We start from the raw sequence: 13,811 nt of genomic DNA on the forward strand, positions 1-13,811 counted from the left end.
GCCTGCATAGGTTTTTATAAGCTCTGAATGATCAACTTACCTAAAGAATACTATATGCGCTGAAGAAGAGATGACTTAGTCTGTGTGTTCTCGCCCTCTACAGTACGGAAAACGGGCTCGAGTGCTGAAGGCAAACCAGCACAGGAAGAGAGCTGAAACTCCAGATGGCTGAGGAGACAGTAAGCGAACACCTATCTACTTCAAATAAGTTCATGTTTCTGGGCACAAATTACATCCCACAGCTGCTTATGGGAACCTGAGACCTACTGCATTGCTGATAAGCTCAGTGAAACTGAAAAAATAATAGATCATCAGCTTTCTAAAAAAAAAAAAATCATTAAAAGACAGTGAAAACTTGAAAACAGAAAAGTAAAACTCCAGAGTCCTTCATTAAATATATTTTATGAATGTTTAGTGGAGAAGGCAATGGCCCCCCACTCCAGTACTCTTGCCTGGAAAATCCCATGGGCGGAGGAGCCTGGTAGGCTGCAGTCCATGGGGTCACTAAGAGTCGGACACAACTGAGCGACTTCACTTTCACTTTTCACTTTCATGCATTGGAGAAAGAAATGGCAACCCACTCCAGTGTTCTTGCCTGGAGAATCCCAGGGACCGGGGAGCCTGATGGGAGGCTGTCTATAGCGTTGCACAAAGTCGGACACGACTGAAGTGACTTAGCAGCAGCAGCAGTAGCAGCAGCATGAATGTTTAGAAGAGAGTGGTTGCTAAGAACCAGTATAACTAAATTAAAGCTAAGTCATACTATTCTTCTGTTTTGATCCTCTCATTAAAAATGGGAATTATATAGTCATGACATAAGTTAATTTCAAAGCATTTAATCTGATCCTTCATGATGTTTGTGGATGAGGCTCTAAAATAAGGTTGTTGTTGTTGTGAATTTGCTAAGTCATGCCCAACTCTTTTGCAACCCAATGGACTATAGTACGCCAGGCTCCTCTGTCCATGGAATTACCCAGGCAAGAACCGGAATGGGTTGCCATTTCCTTCTTCTGGATCTTCTACCTAGGGATCGAACCTGCGTCTTCTGCATTGACAGGTGGATTCTTTACCACCGAGCCAACTGAGCTAAAATAAGGACTCAACATAATTATAATTAGGTACACTCAAAGTCTGTTGGATAACTGTAGCCAATTTTTGTTGATAGTTTTTGATAACTTACATAGGTTCGGATGTAGAAAATCATTTTCTGGTCAAATCACAGTATGAAACAAAACCTATATAGCATAAAAAACAGGACTGAAGGCAGTACTGGGGAACTAAATTATTTTAACAATTTTAACACTGAGCCAAAACCTAAATATAACACTTAACAGAAATATAGAAGACTCTTGAGAGTCCCTTGGACTGCAAGGAGATCAAACCAGTCAATCCAAAGGAAATCAACCCTGAATATCCATTGGAAGGACAGATGCTGAAGCTCAAACTCTAATACTTTGGTCACCTGATGTGAAGAACTGACTCATTGGAAAAGACCCTGATGTTGGGAAAGATTGAAGGCAGGAGGAGAAGTGGACGACAGAGGATGGGATGGCTGGATGGCATCACCGACTCAATGGACATGGGTTTGGGCAAACTCTGGGAGATGGTGATGGACAGGGAGGCCTGGTGGGCTGCAGAGTGGGACACGACTAAATGACTGAACAACAGCAAGGAACAGTGACTTTAAAGGACACCAGTGTGTTAGCTTATAGTCCTGCAGGTTAGAAGTCCACCACGTAGTTCCTCTGGGCTAACACTGAGGTGTTGGCCCAGCTGCATGTCCTGCTCGAGGCTCTGAGGCAGAGTCTGTGTCTGATCTCTCCTGTCCCTCCCTGCATCTTCATGGCCAGCAGTGGGGGGTCAGATCCTCAGCACACAGCCTGCTGACAGCGCTCCCGTCTTTCTCTTCTACTTTTAAGGATCCTTGAGATTACACTGGCCCCACCCAGATGATCCAGGATAATCTCCCTATTTTAAGGCAGGCTGATTAGCAAATGTAATCCTCTTTTTCCATGTGAAGTAACGTATTCACAGGTTCTGGGGGGTCAGGACGTGTATGTCTTTGGCTGGATGGGGGCGTTATTCTGCCTATTCCGGAGGCAGGTGAATTCCAAGGGGGAGCCTGGCAAAGGGATCCTCAGGTGAAGCAAGGAAAGTGTTAAGAGATGTGACGGTCAGCTCCCCGAGTGGACTAGTAAACGCCCACTGGGCAGATACTAACACCTCTGGGTGGTGGTGACGTGGCTACACCAGCATCCAGACTATTTTGTGTTTCTGCAGCTTTTTTTTTGTTTTGTTTTTTTAACTGGAACAAATGTTGTTATTCAGTCGCTAAGTTGTGTCCAACTCTCTGTGACCCCGTGGACTGCAGCACACCAGACTCCCCTGTCCTTCACCATCACCCAGAGCTTGCTTAAACCCATGTCCATTGAGTTGGTGATGCCATCCAACCATCTCATCCTCTGCCATCCCCTTCTGCTCCTGCCCTCAGTCTTTCCTAGCATCAGGGTCTTTTCCAGTGGGTCGGCTCTTCCCATTAGGTGGCCAAAGTATTGGAGCTTCAGCTTCAGCATCAGTCCTTCCAATGAAAATTCAGGACTGATTTCCTTTAGGATGGACTGCTTGGATCTCCTTGCAGTCCAAGGGACTCTCAAGAGTCTTCTCCAACACCACAGTTCAAAAGCATCAATTCTTCGGCGCTCAGCTTTCTTCACAGTCCAATTCTCACATCCATACATGACTACTGGAAAAACCATAGCCTTGACGGACCTTTGTTGACAAAGTAACGTCTCTGCTTTTTAATATGCTGTCTAGGTTGGTTATAACTTTCCTTCCAAGGAGTAAGCGTCTTTTAATTTCATGGCTGCAATACCATCTGCAGTGATTTTGGAGTCCCCCAAAATAAAGTCAGCCACTGTTTCCACTGTTAAGGACTTGAAAATGCTAACGCACCAGAGATGACAAGTAAATGGGCTTCATGGGTGGAGTCAACATACAATGAAGAAATGCGTTTGAAGCAGGGGGACTCCCCTGGTGGTCCAGCAGTTAGGACTCTGCACTTCCACGGCAAGGAGCGGAGTGCGATCCCTGACCAGGGGACTAGATCCCACAGCCCCCCCACCCCAAAAAAGCTTTTTATCTACTAGTACTGGTTTTTTTTTTTAAGTTTTTTTATGTGGACCATTTTTTAAAGAGTCTTTATTGAATTTGATGCAATATTGTTTCTGTTTTTTTTTTTTTTTGTCTGTTTTTAGCTGGGGGGGATGTGTGGTCTAAGCTCTGGACCAGGGATGGAAAACCCTGGGCAGTGGAAGTCAAAGTCCCAACCACCGGACCACTGGGGAAGTCCCTCTGCTCTTAATTTCCCTGAAAATATTCTTTTTTCATTTAAGCTTTACTGATATTAACTTTCAATATTTGTTCCTTGAACATTTCCACCACGTTCTCTTCATGAATCCGTCCCTTCAGTTTGTCAATCATACACGCGGGGTGCCTGTTATATAGCCCGTACATCTTATATATCCCTAAGCGTTAGGGATAGCAAAGTAAACACCAATAGCATGGACCAACTGTTTAGGAGTTTAAATTGGACTGAGGTCTATCGACAAAAACGGGAAGTGGCAGGGGGGTGTGGTCAGAGCATCGAGGAGAGGGCGATGGTAAGACGACCTTAAGGGATTCATCTGGTACAGGCCCGAGAAGTCCAGAAGTCACTGTACATTATTAATAAGATCTGAAGGCAAAGATGGAATTAGGCTCAGGGAAGGAGAGGCCGTTACCTTCAGTATTTCAGCCTCTTCCTTCTTTACATTTTTCCTTCCCTCGACTCTCTCTACAAGCTCAACTAGATCCTGCTTTAAAGTTCCTTCCAAAAGACAATTGGATGTCAACTCCCTTAAGTGAAATTTTCAAAGGTTTCCTGTTTGAGAAGCCCTTTGTCTATCATCCATGTTTATCCAACCCCGTATTCTCTTATATCAATGATCAAATTTATTTCAGAACACTTGGTTTCTCTATCCAGTTAGGCATTTTTATTATGGGCACTTTTATTAGCTGATCATGACACAATTAAAAAGTGAAAAACACGTTTTCTGGTTTGGAGTTCCATTCCAGTGCTTATCTCCCTTGGCCGCTAGATGGCGCTCGCATGCCTGAGAGACAAAAATGCTGATTCCGTTTACCTTGGAAACAAGTGAACCTGAGCAATCAGGACCCGAGGAGAGGAAACAGCCCAGACTGCATTGTAGGTGTTTCTGGCTCTTAAATTTATCCTTAAAAAGTAAAACTGCACACCTCCCAATCAGTCCAGTGGTTAATACTCCACACTTTCAATGCAGGTTCCTCCCCTGGTCAGGAAGCTAAGATCCACATGCTTTGCCCTTTGGCCGAAAAACTAAATTAAAAAAAAGTAAAACAAGCATATTCCTTTCTTTCAGGAAAGTAAGAACAGTAAGAAATTTTAAATTAAAGTACATGCCCATCTTGTATCACCTCATCCTGACCCAAGCTTTATTTTCATTTCTTTTATTTTGACATTCTAGTAATATACTGTCTTGTAACATCCCAACCTGGCAAATGGGCTTCCCTGGTAGCTTAGCTGGTAAAGAATCCTCCTGCAAGGCAGGACACTTGGGTTTGATCCCTGGGCTGGGAAGATCCCCTGCAGGACGGCATGGTAACCCACTCCAGTATCCTTGCCTGGAGAATCCCAGGGACAGAGGAGCCTGGTGGGCTATACAGTCCACGGGGTCACAAAGAGTTGGACCCGACTAAGCCACCTGGCAAATGGCACTACTTGCTATTCTCTGTTTGTGTGCCCCCTCTCTCCCATCTTCTTGGCTAAACGGAGGCTTTTCTCTCCATCTGGAAGCCCCACTCCCTCCCTCCTAATCCCCCACCTCCATTATACTATTAGAAACCTCACTCATTCTCCCAGACACACTTCAAGTGGTCCCTCTTCCAGGACACCACTACTGCAAGAAGATGCTTTCTTTGGGTTCCGTTTCCCCTCTTTTAGCAAGCTTACTGTTTTGTTTAATAATAAATGTAGCATGTATCGCTGCACCATGATATGCACTTCTCTAGCACTTAAAGATTTTCTGCCTTACGATTATTTATGAACAGTTTTTTATCTCTGGGCTATAAAATGTTTGCCTCTTCCGTGTGGAGACTCTCTCAGTCATCTTTATATTTCCTTAAGTATTTGTGTGCATGCTCAGTCGCTGAGCATGTTGGTTGACTGAGTGGTGTCTGAATCTTTGCAATGCTACGGACTGCAGCCCACCAGGCTCCTCTGTCCAGGGGATTTTCCAGGCAACAGTACCAGAGTGGGTTGCCATTTCCTCTGGATCTTCCCGACCCAGGGATTGAACCTGCATCTCCTGCATTGGCAGGCGGGTGGATTCTTTACCACTGAGCCAGCTGGGAAGCCCTCATGAAGTATTTAGCACAGTATTATTTACTAAGTTGATTTCAACAATATCCATACATTTCGTTGCCCAGAACCCTTAAGAATCAAAGTGAGATGATGATTCTTCGTGACAGTCTCTTGAATAATTTGGATAAAGTTCATTAGCAGGACATGCAGAACCGAATCATCTTTCCATCTAGAAATGACATCATGACATGAGACACCAATGTTTTAGAAATGACAGGAGCAGTGTAACTATTTTAAAACATAAAGGTGAGCTCAAAAGAGAGAAAGCAACAGCTTCAGATGCTAGAAATGAAGAAATTCAAATTCACAGTAGTAAAAAGGTCCAGGAATTGAGGTTTTAACTCCATGTCGATGTGACCCTCGAGCCACTTAATGAGAAGCTGGAGATGAAATTCCTGTATAAATCAGGATGATGCTGAGGCTGAAACTCCAGTACTTTGGCCACCTCATGAGAAGAGTTGACTCATTGGAAAAGACTCTGATGCTGGGAGGGATTGGGGGCAGGAGGAGAAGGGGACGACAGAGGATGAGATGGCTGGATGGCATCACTGACTCCATGGACGTGAGTCTCAGTGAACTCCGGGAGTTGGTGACCGACAGGGAGGCCTGGCGTGCTGCAATTCATGGGATCGCAAAGAGTCGGACACGACTGAGCGACTGAACTGAACTGAACTGAAATGTTGCAACAAACAGGTGACTATAAATTTTTAACTTGCATACTTGATTTTGCAATACCTGAAATTAACCAGTGATTGAACCTCCTCTCAGAAAAACCAGAATTGAGAAACACAGAATGTTTCAACTGCAACCTCCCTTTTTTTCATGTCACAGCATTTTAATTTTCTTCATTAGAATGCATTATTTCTTAAATCAATATTCTCCTGCATCAGTGATCAAAGTTATAATGTACGATCAAAGTTGGTTGTACAAGAATCAACATTCGTTTATTGTAGTTTCCCCCAACATGTAAAATTGGACCTCCGCTCAGGATGTTGCCAAGCTTATTCTCTCGCAGCAGCCTCGGTTGGGTAGGGAAAGTACTCGTTCCCATGAAAATTCCAAGTCCCGATCTTTGGAGGTCCAGTTTTACATGTTGGGGGAAACTACAATAAACGAATGTTGATTCTTGTACAACCAACTTTGATCGTACATTATAACTTTGATCACTGATGCAGGAGAATATTGATTTAAGAAATAATGCATTCTAATGAAGAAAATTAAAATGTTGTGACATGAAAAAAAGGGAGGTTGCAGTTGAAACATTCTGTGTTTCTCAATTCTGGTTTTTCTGAGAGGAGGTTCAATCACTGGTTAATTTCAGGTATTGCAAAATCAAGTATGCAAGTTAAAAATTTATAGTCACCTGTTTGTTGCAACATTTCAGTTCAGTTCAGTTCAGTCGCTCAGTCGTGTCCGACTCTTTGCGATCCCATGAATTGCAGCACGCCAGGCCTCCCTGTCGGTCACCAACTCCCGGAGTTCACTGAGACTCACGTCCATGGAGTCAGTGATGCCATCCAGCCATCTCATCCTCTGTCATCCCCTTCTCCTCCTGCCCCCAATCCCTCCCAGCATCAGAGTCTTTTCCAATGAGTCAACTCTTCTCATGAGGTGGCCAAAGTACTGGAGTTTCAGCCTCAGCATCATTCCCTCCAAAGAAATCCCAGGGCTGATCTCCTTCAGAATGGACTGGTTGGATCTCCTTGCAGTCCAAGGGACTCTCAAGAGTCTTCTCCAACACCACAGTTCAAAAGCATCAGTTCTTCAGCGTTCAGCTTTCTTCACAGTCCAACTCTCACATCCGTACATGACCACAGGAAAAACCATAGCCTTGACTAGATGGACCTTTGTTGGCAAAGTAATGTCTCTGCTTTTGAATATGCTATCTAGGTTGGTCATAACTTTCCTTCCAAGGAGTAAGCGTCTTTTAATCTCATGGCTGCAGTCACCATCTACAGTGATTTTGGAGCCCCCAAAAATAAAGTCTGACACTGTTTCCACTGTTTCCCCATCTATTTGCCATGAAGTGATGGGACCAGATGCCATGATCTTTGTTTTCTGAATGTTGAGCTTTAAGCCAACTTTTTCACTCTCCACTTTCACTTTCATCAAGAGGCTTTTTAGTTCCTCTTCACTTTCTGCCATAAGGGTGGTGTCATCTGCATATCTGAGGTTATTGATATTTCTCCCAGGAATCTTGTGATTCCAGCTTGTGCTTCTTCCAGCCCAATGTTTCTCATGATGTACTCTGCATATAAGTTAAATAAACAGGGTGACATTTAAGAACACTCAATTCTTTCCATCTGCCTGCAATGCAGGAGACCTGGGTTCGATCCCTGGGTTGGGAAGCTCCCCTAGAGAAGGAAATGGCAACCCACTTCAGTATTCTTGCCTGGAGAATCCCATGGAGAGAGGAGCCTAGTAGGCTACAGTCCACAGGGTCGCAAAGAGTTGGACACGACTGATTGACTTCACTTTACTTTCACTTTCAATTCTTTAATAGCAAATGGAAGACACAATTAATAGATACAAAGATACGTTGCTACAGAATATATGGATACTGAACACACAAACAGAAAGGGATGGACCGACCAGGAAAGTAGATTCATGAGACACACAAGACACCAAAAACCCGTGGAGGTTTACTGTGGCCCCCTGCGTTCTCTGCTCAAGCCACTTGGATAAAAATCCATGGATGCTCAGCAAGTTATCAGCGATGGGTTACAACTGTAGCTAGACATCCCAGTTGCTAAGTCTGGTAGAGAAAGGATGAATTGGCTCCAGACACGTTCCATCTGCTCTTCCTCAACGCTGGTCCTCCCAGCCACAATGTTAGCAGAGAAAGATGATGCAGAAAAATGGGAGACAGGCCACCTGAGCATTTCCTAACAGAGGATTCAGGTAACCTGGTCCTTCTGTCTCAACTGCAGCCCTCCCTAAGGACACCCTGAACACACTCTTTTCCCTTGCCTCTGCTGTTGGCTTTAAATGGATCCAGCAAACCATGGGCTTCCAGCATCTTAATTTGCTCTGTGAGCCTTTCTGAGCAAACCCCTTGGTAGTGAGCTTGGAAGCTTCCATTGCATCACGAGAATTCCCCAGGGCATACCACTAAGGAGAGATAAACATGTGTGTGCGCATGTGTTCAGTCCTCTCTGACTCTCTGTGACCCCCTGGACTAGCCCGCCAGGCTCTTCTGTCCATGGGATTCTCCAGGCAAGAATACTGGAGTGGGTTGCCATTCCCTTCTCCAGGGGATCTTCCCCACCCATGGATTGAATCCAGGTCTCCTGCATTGCAGGCGGATTCTTTCCTGTCTGAGCCACCAGGGAAGCCCATATATATATATATGACTGTTATGACTGTTTAAAAAAAAAACTGGCATTTTTCACATTGCAGTGGGCACAGAGGAAGAATTAAATTTGAGCCTAATTTAATTCCAAGTACATTACACACTTAATTATATATTTTCCCGTTCAATGTAAACAGCATTCGACATTTAAGAAATTAGAATTGCTATACCTGCACTTCTAAATTGAACAAAACAAGCATCGCTGAATTGACTTTTATAAAGAACCACAAGAGTTTTGTTTTGTGTTTTTTTTTTTCCTGAAATAGCACATTCTTCTATATGAAGAACTGGAATTTTTACTCTATATCCTGCCCACTCATCACTCTGCTCAGATTAGCATTTCAATTCCTCAACTCAGAGGTCTGCTGTTATTGTTGTTTCTATTTATGGCAGACGAAAGCCAGTACTGATGCTATAAAAATAACATTAAGATACAAACTCAAAGCTCATAAGAAAAACTTTCTGTGTGTACTTGGTTGCATAAGTTGTGTCTGACTTTTTGAGACCCCCATGGACTGTAGTCCACCAGGTTCCTCTGTCTGTGGGATTCTCCAGGCAAGAATACTGGAGTGGGTTGTCATTCCCTTCTCCAGGGGATCTTCCCCACCCGTGGATCAAAGCCAGGTCTCCTGCATTGCAAGCAGATTCCTTACTATCTGAACCACTAAGATACAAATACAAAGTTCTTAAGAAAAACTTTCTGAGCTGAGGGCATCTCTAGCTGGGTTTTCTATACAAAAGTCCCTTAAGATTGACTTTCAAAATATCCTTTGACATTGGATCACTCTCTTTCACTCACTTGGTCAACCCGAGTGAATGTAATTTTCTCTTTCCTTTGTTGGATGATCAGCTGTGCAGGCCACCCTTCCACAGAAATGCAAACCGCTTTAAGAAGGCCCAGGGGAGCAGAACTGCCCTTGAAACGCTAAAATGGGGAAAACAGCTTGAGAATGTTCTGAAGCTCGACTGACGTGAAAGATATTTTCATCTGCACTCGCTTGGTGCCAGCTCCAGGCAAAGTCAGGGAAACAGAGCACAGTGTACTGTAAAGTAATCCTGAATGGAACAGGTGAGCCACAAACGGAGAATGGAAAAGTGAGTCAGACTCACGCCACACCACCCGGAACCCACCCTCAGGAAGAACCGTCCCTGGCAAGAACTGGCGACATTCTGCTCCTATTTCACAGCAAACGAACCTAACGCTGGGAAGGTCTGCTTCCGTGCGGAGTACAGTATGATGTTCTCAGCACAGAAGCAGACACAGAATGAACTGAGTTCTCAGTTCCAGTCTCTAAGTTCCTGATTTCTGCTGTAAGCCAAAGCAAAGGAAATTTTTGTTCAGGGAACAGTCACAACTGAAGGAGAGAGCACTCTGCTCGTAAGGGCTGCGTTTAAACACCTGATAAAAAGTCACCGAGGGAGAGTGTAGCTTCTGTGTCTGTGACAATCTTTCTGTCACTCTTTCCTAACAAAAAGACATCTTTTGCTGCAAAATAGGTCACGGCTTTACACTGAAGAAAGCCTATGTGTGCACGCGTGCGCTCGGTCGTGTCCGACTCTTTGTGACCCCCATGGACTGTAGTCCGCCAGGCTCCTCTGTCCGTGGAACTCTCCAGGCAGGAATAACGGAGGGGGTTGCCGTTCCCTTCTCCAGGGGATCTTCCCTACCCAGGGATCGAACCTGCGTCTACATAAATCTAATTTATTCAGCTGGGGCTGCTGAATGGAACACACAACCAGCCTCTTTTTTTTTTTTCTCTTGGTTTGCATCTAACATGCTATGCTTTGCCTTATTTTTGACATTGGGATCCTCCAATTTTCTAAACACAGCTGAATTTCAAGCTTCAGTGGAAATAAAGACGCACCTGACTTACTACAGCTGGAGAAAGCTCTTCCCGCTCCTACCCTTAAGCTGGACTCGGTCCCTTCTGAAATTAAAGTTTCACTAGGATGACGAAAAGTTTGGCATGAAACTACAATGAGAGGTTCGCACTCCTGAACTGGTTTCTCTTTGATCTGATGCCTCTGTTCCTCACCTCTTTCTACAGAAGCACATTCAGAAATAATTTATATGTATTTGCACCGGCAAGTGATAAATGCAAATACTCCAAAATTATTTTATGTTTTACCCTTACATAATAAATACCATCATGCTTTCATTTTTCAAGAAAAGGGTGGTTTTGTTCTGAAGCAACAATCTGTAGGCTTTTTGGTCTCTGAGTTATTTTACACTTTTAGGACAGCATGGGTACCCTAAAGAACTTCTGTCTCTTTGAGTTATAATAATCAAGTCTTCATGTTTTGGAAACTGAAACACTGAAAAGTTATTTGATTGGCTTGAAGATAGCGCCAATGAACACATTGCATATTAACGTTAATGTCATCCTAGTTTAATGAGTATTATTTTGATATTATACCCTAACAAATGTAGAGCTGACTCATTGGAAAAGATGCTGATGCTGGGAAAGTTGAGAGCTGGAAGAGAAGGGGGTGGCAGAGGATGAGATGGTTGGATGGCATCACCAACTCGATGGACATGAGTTTGAGCGAGCTCCAGGAGATGGTGAGGGACTGGGAAGCCAGGCGTGCTGCAGTCCACGGGGTCACAGAGTCAGACACAACTTAATGACTGAACGACAACAAGGAACTACTATCCCAAAATGTCAGGTTGTTCCAGAGTATAATTAAGCACTAAACTTTGGAAGTGAATTTATCTGCTTTGATTTATTATACCCGAGTCTCAATAAAAGCCACGAAATATTAAAAATTATAACAAAATTGTCTCAATTCTGATGGGCCAGCTTCTCTGGTTTACCCATCACCTTCACCTACAGTATCAGAGTTCTTGTTTACCTGGTGTGTAGTTTGCCATGGACTGAGCCTGGTGGCCCACAGTCCACACGTTCGCCAAGAGTCGGACACGACCGAGCGACTAAACACACTTGGTCCACACGCAATCTGCCTACGAAGCAGAGTCTGCCTCTAACAGAAATACTTTTCTTCATTTTTATTGACTTTATTATGGACTTGATCATTCAAGAAAAAGAAACACAAAGATCCTCGATTACAAAGAGCTAAGGTTCTGTACATAATGCTATGCCCATGCTTTTTAAAAATGTATTTACTTATTTAATAAAAAACAGAAATGAATTTCTCACATACTGTATTTTTGAGGGGCCACTTCCTGGTTATAGATGGCCAATTTTTTATTGCTTTTTTTTTAGGTCACGCTGCGTGGCTTTCGAGATCTCAGTTCCATAACCAGGGATTGAACCTGGGCCGTGCAGAGAAAGCGCAGAGTCCTAATCAATGGACGGCCAGGGAATTCCCATCTAAGCTTATCTTTAAATGTTACATTGTCCCATTGATTAAGTAGTTTCTCAGACTCCCATTATTCTATCTTAATTAAATCCCCAAATTTCTTTTGACAACATTTTTAACAGCCTTCCCACAATTGGATACGAAATATAGATTTTTTAAAAATTCAGGCTATCTTTTATAATAAAACTATCTTTGACATTTCCTAGAGGGCCTCTGGAAAAGCACAAAGGTCTATTACTTTATGAAGAGAGAGATGCTAGAAATAATTCGGTTAAGTTTGTTTGATGTGTTACAATAGGAAGAGTTGCACAGGAATGTTTCTCAAAGTAGAAGTGCACAGAGCCTAGCCTAGGTTAGATATGTCTAAGTATACTCTTACAAATATTCCTGAAATCAAATGCTTTATGGTTAAAAAGAAGAAAAGTCCTGGAAATTTGTTAACGCCTTTGTTGATCATGTTTTACACAGACAGTGAAAACAGACAATCAAAATTCTCAAGAAATAGTAATTTAATGTTCCCTGATAGAGAAATCCAGTACTTTTCATTATAATATTATAGTTCAGTTCAGTCGCTCAGTCGTGTCCGACTCTTTGCAACCCCATGAACGGCAGCATGCCAGGCCTCGCTGTCCACCACCAACTCCCGGAGTCCACCCAAACCCATGTCCACGGAGTCGGTGATGCCATCCAACCATGTCATCCTCTGTCGCCCCCTTCTCCTCCGGCCCTCGATCTTTCCCAGCACCAGGGTCTTTTCCAATGAGTCAGCTCTTCACATCAGGTGGCCTGAGTACTGGAGTATCATGGTGACAGTAATGAATGACGGACCAAGGCTTGGATCAAAGTGGTTCGGAGGTGGTGACAAAAGTCAGTTTTGGACAAATGCTGAAGGTGGAGCCTACAGCTTCGTTCGTGGACTGGATCTTCCCGCGTGAGAAAAAGAGGGGCTATGTGCACTCTGCCAGCTAAACATGGAACTCGGAAGGTCTCTGCATTTACTGAATTATTAATACTAACTCAGGACCTAAAAGTCATTTTTCTCTTCTCTAGAATTAATCCCAGTGTCATTTAACCTCTATAGTCTGTGTCCTTAAGTCCCCATTCACAATTTTAATAGCTTTTTTACAGACCCAAAGTGTTCAATATAGCATTCAGACAGTGGCCTCGAAAACTCATCCTGGTACTGGAAGGAAAACCAACCCGAATGGCAAGGACAGAGACGAGATTTCACAGCAGCCCCTCCTACATTTCTGATTTTCCCAAACTCAAGATGGACCTGAAGAGAAAAATCTCATTATGTTGGGAAATTCTGTGTCCTTGCCAGCACAGTGATTTTTTTTTTTTTTTTAAGCCAAGTGTGTATTCGTCCAGGACAGAAGATCTCTATTCCAAAGAGAGATTGCAACACCCTTTTTCCTTGTTCACCAGATGTGCTCCAGCCTTAGGTCATGTAATAGCTAAACAGTCTTTCCCCAACACTGCTGCTGACTGATTAATCACGATTTTGATCAGAGGAGTGCTTTCTCCAAGTCAGAGGGAATGGTTCTGGAATACGGACATAGAGTAAGTCCAAGAAACACAGTTCTGTGGCTCAACAGCCTTCACGTATTCCCCACGACAGTAAGTTATCCTATCTGTTTACTTACTGTTATACGGGCAGGCAGGTCTCATTTTATCATGCTTCCCAGATATTGCACTTTT

Source organism: Bos grunniens, chromosome 19, assembly GCF_055505025.1.
Source record: "Bos grunniens cultivar Pamir isolate PY7600 chromosome 19, Bosgru_T2T1.0, whole genome shotgun sequence".
Classification (NCBI taxonomy): Eukaryota; Metazoa; Chordata; class Mammalia; order Artiodactyla; family Bovidae; genus Bos; species Bos grunniens.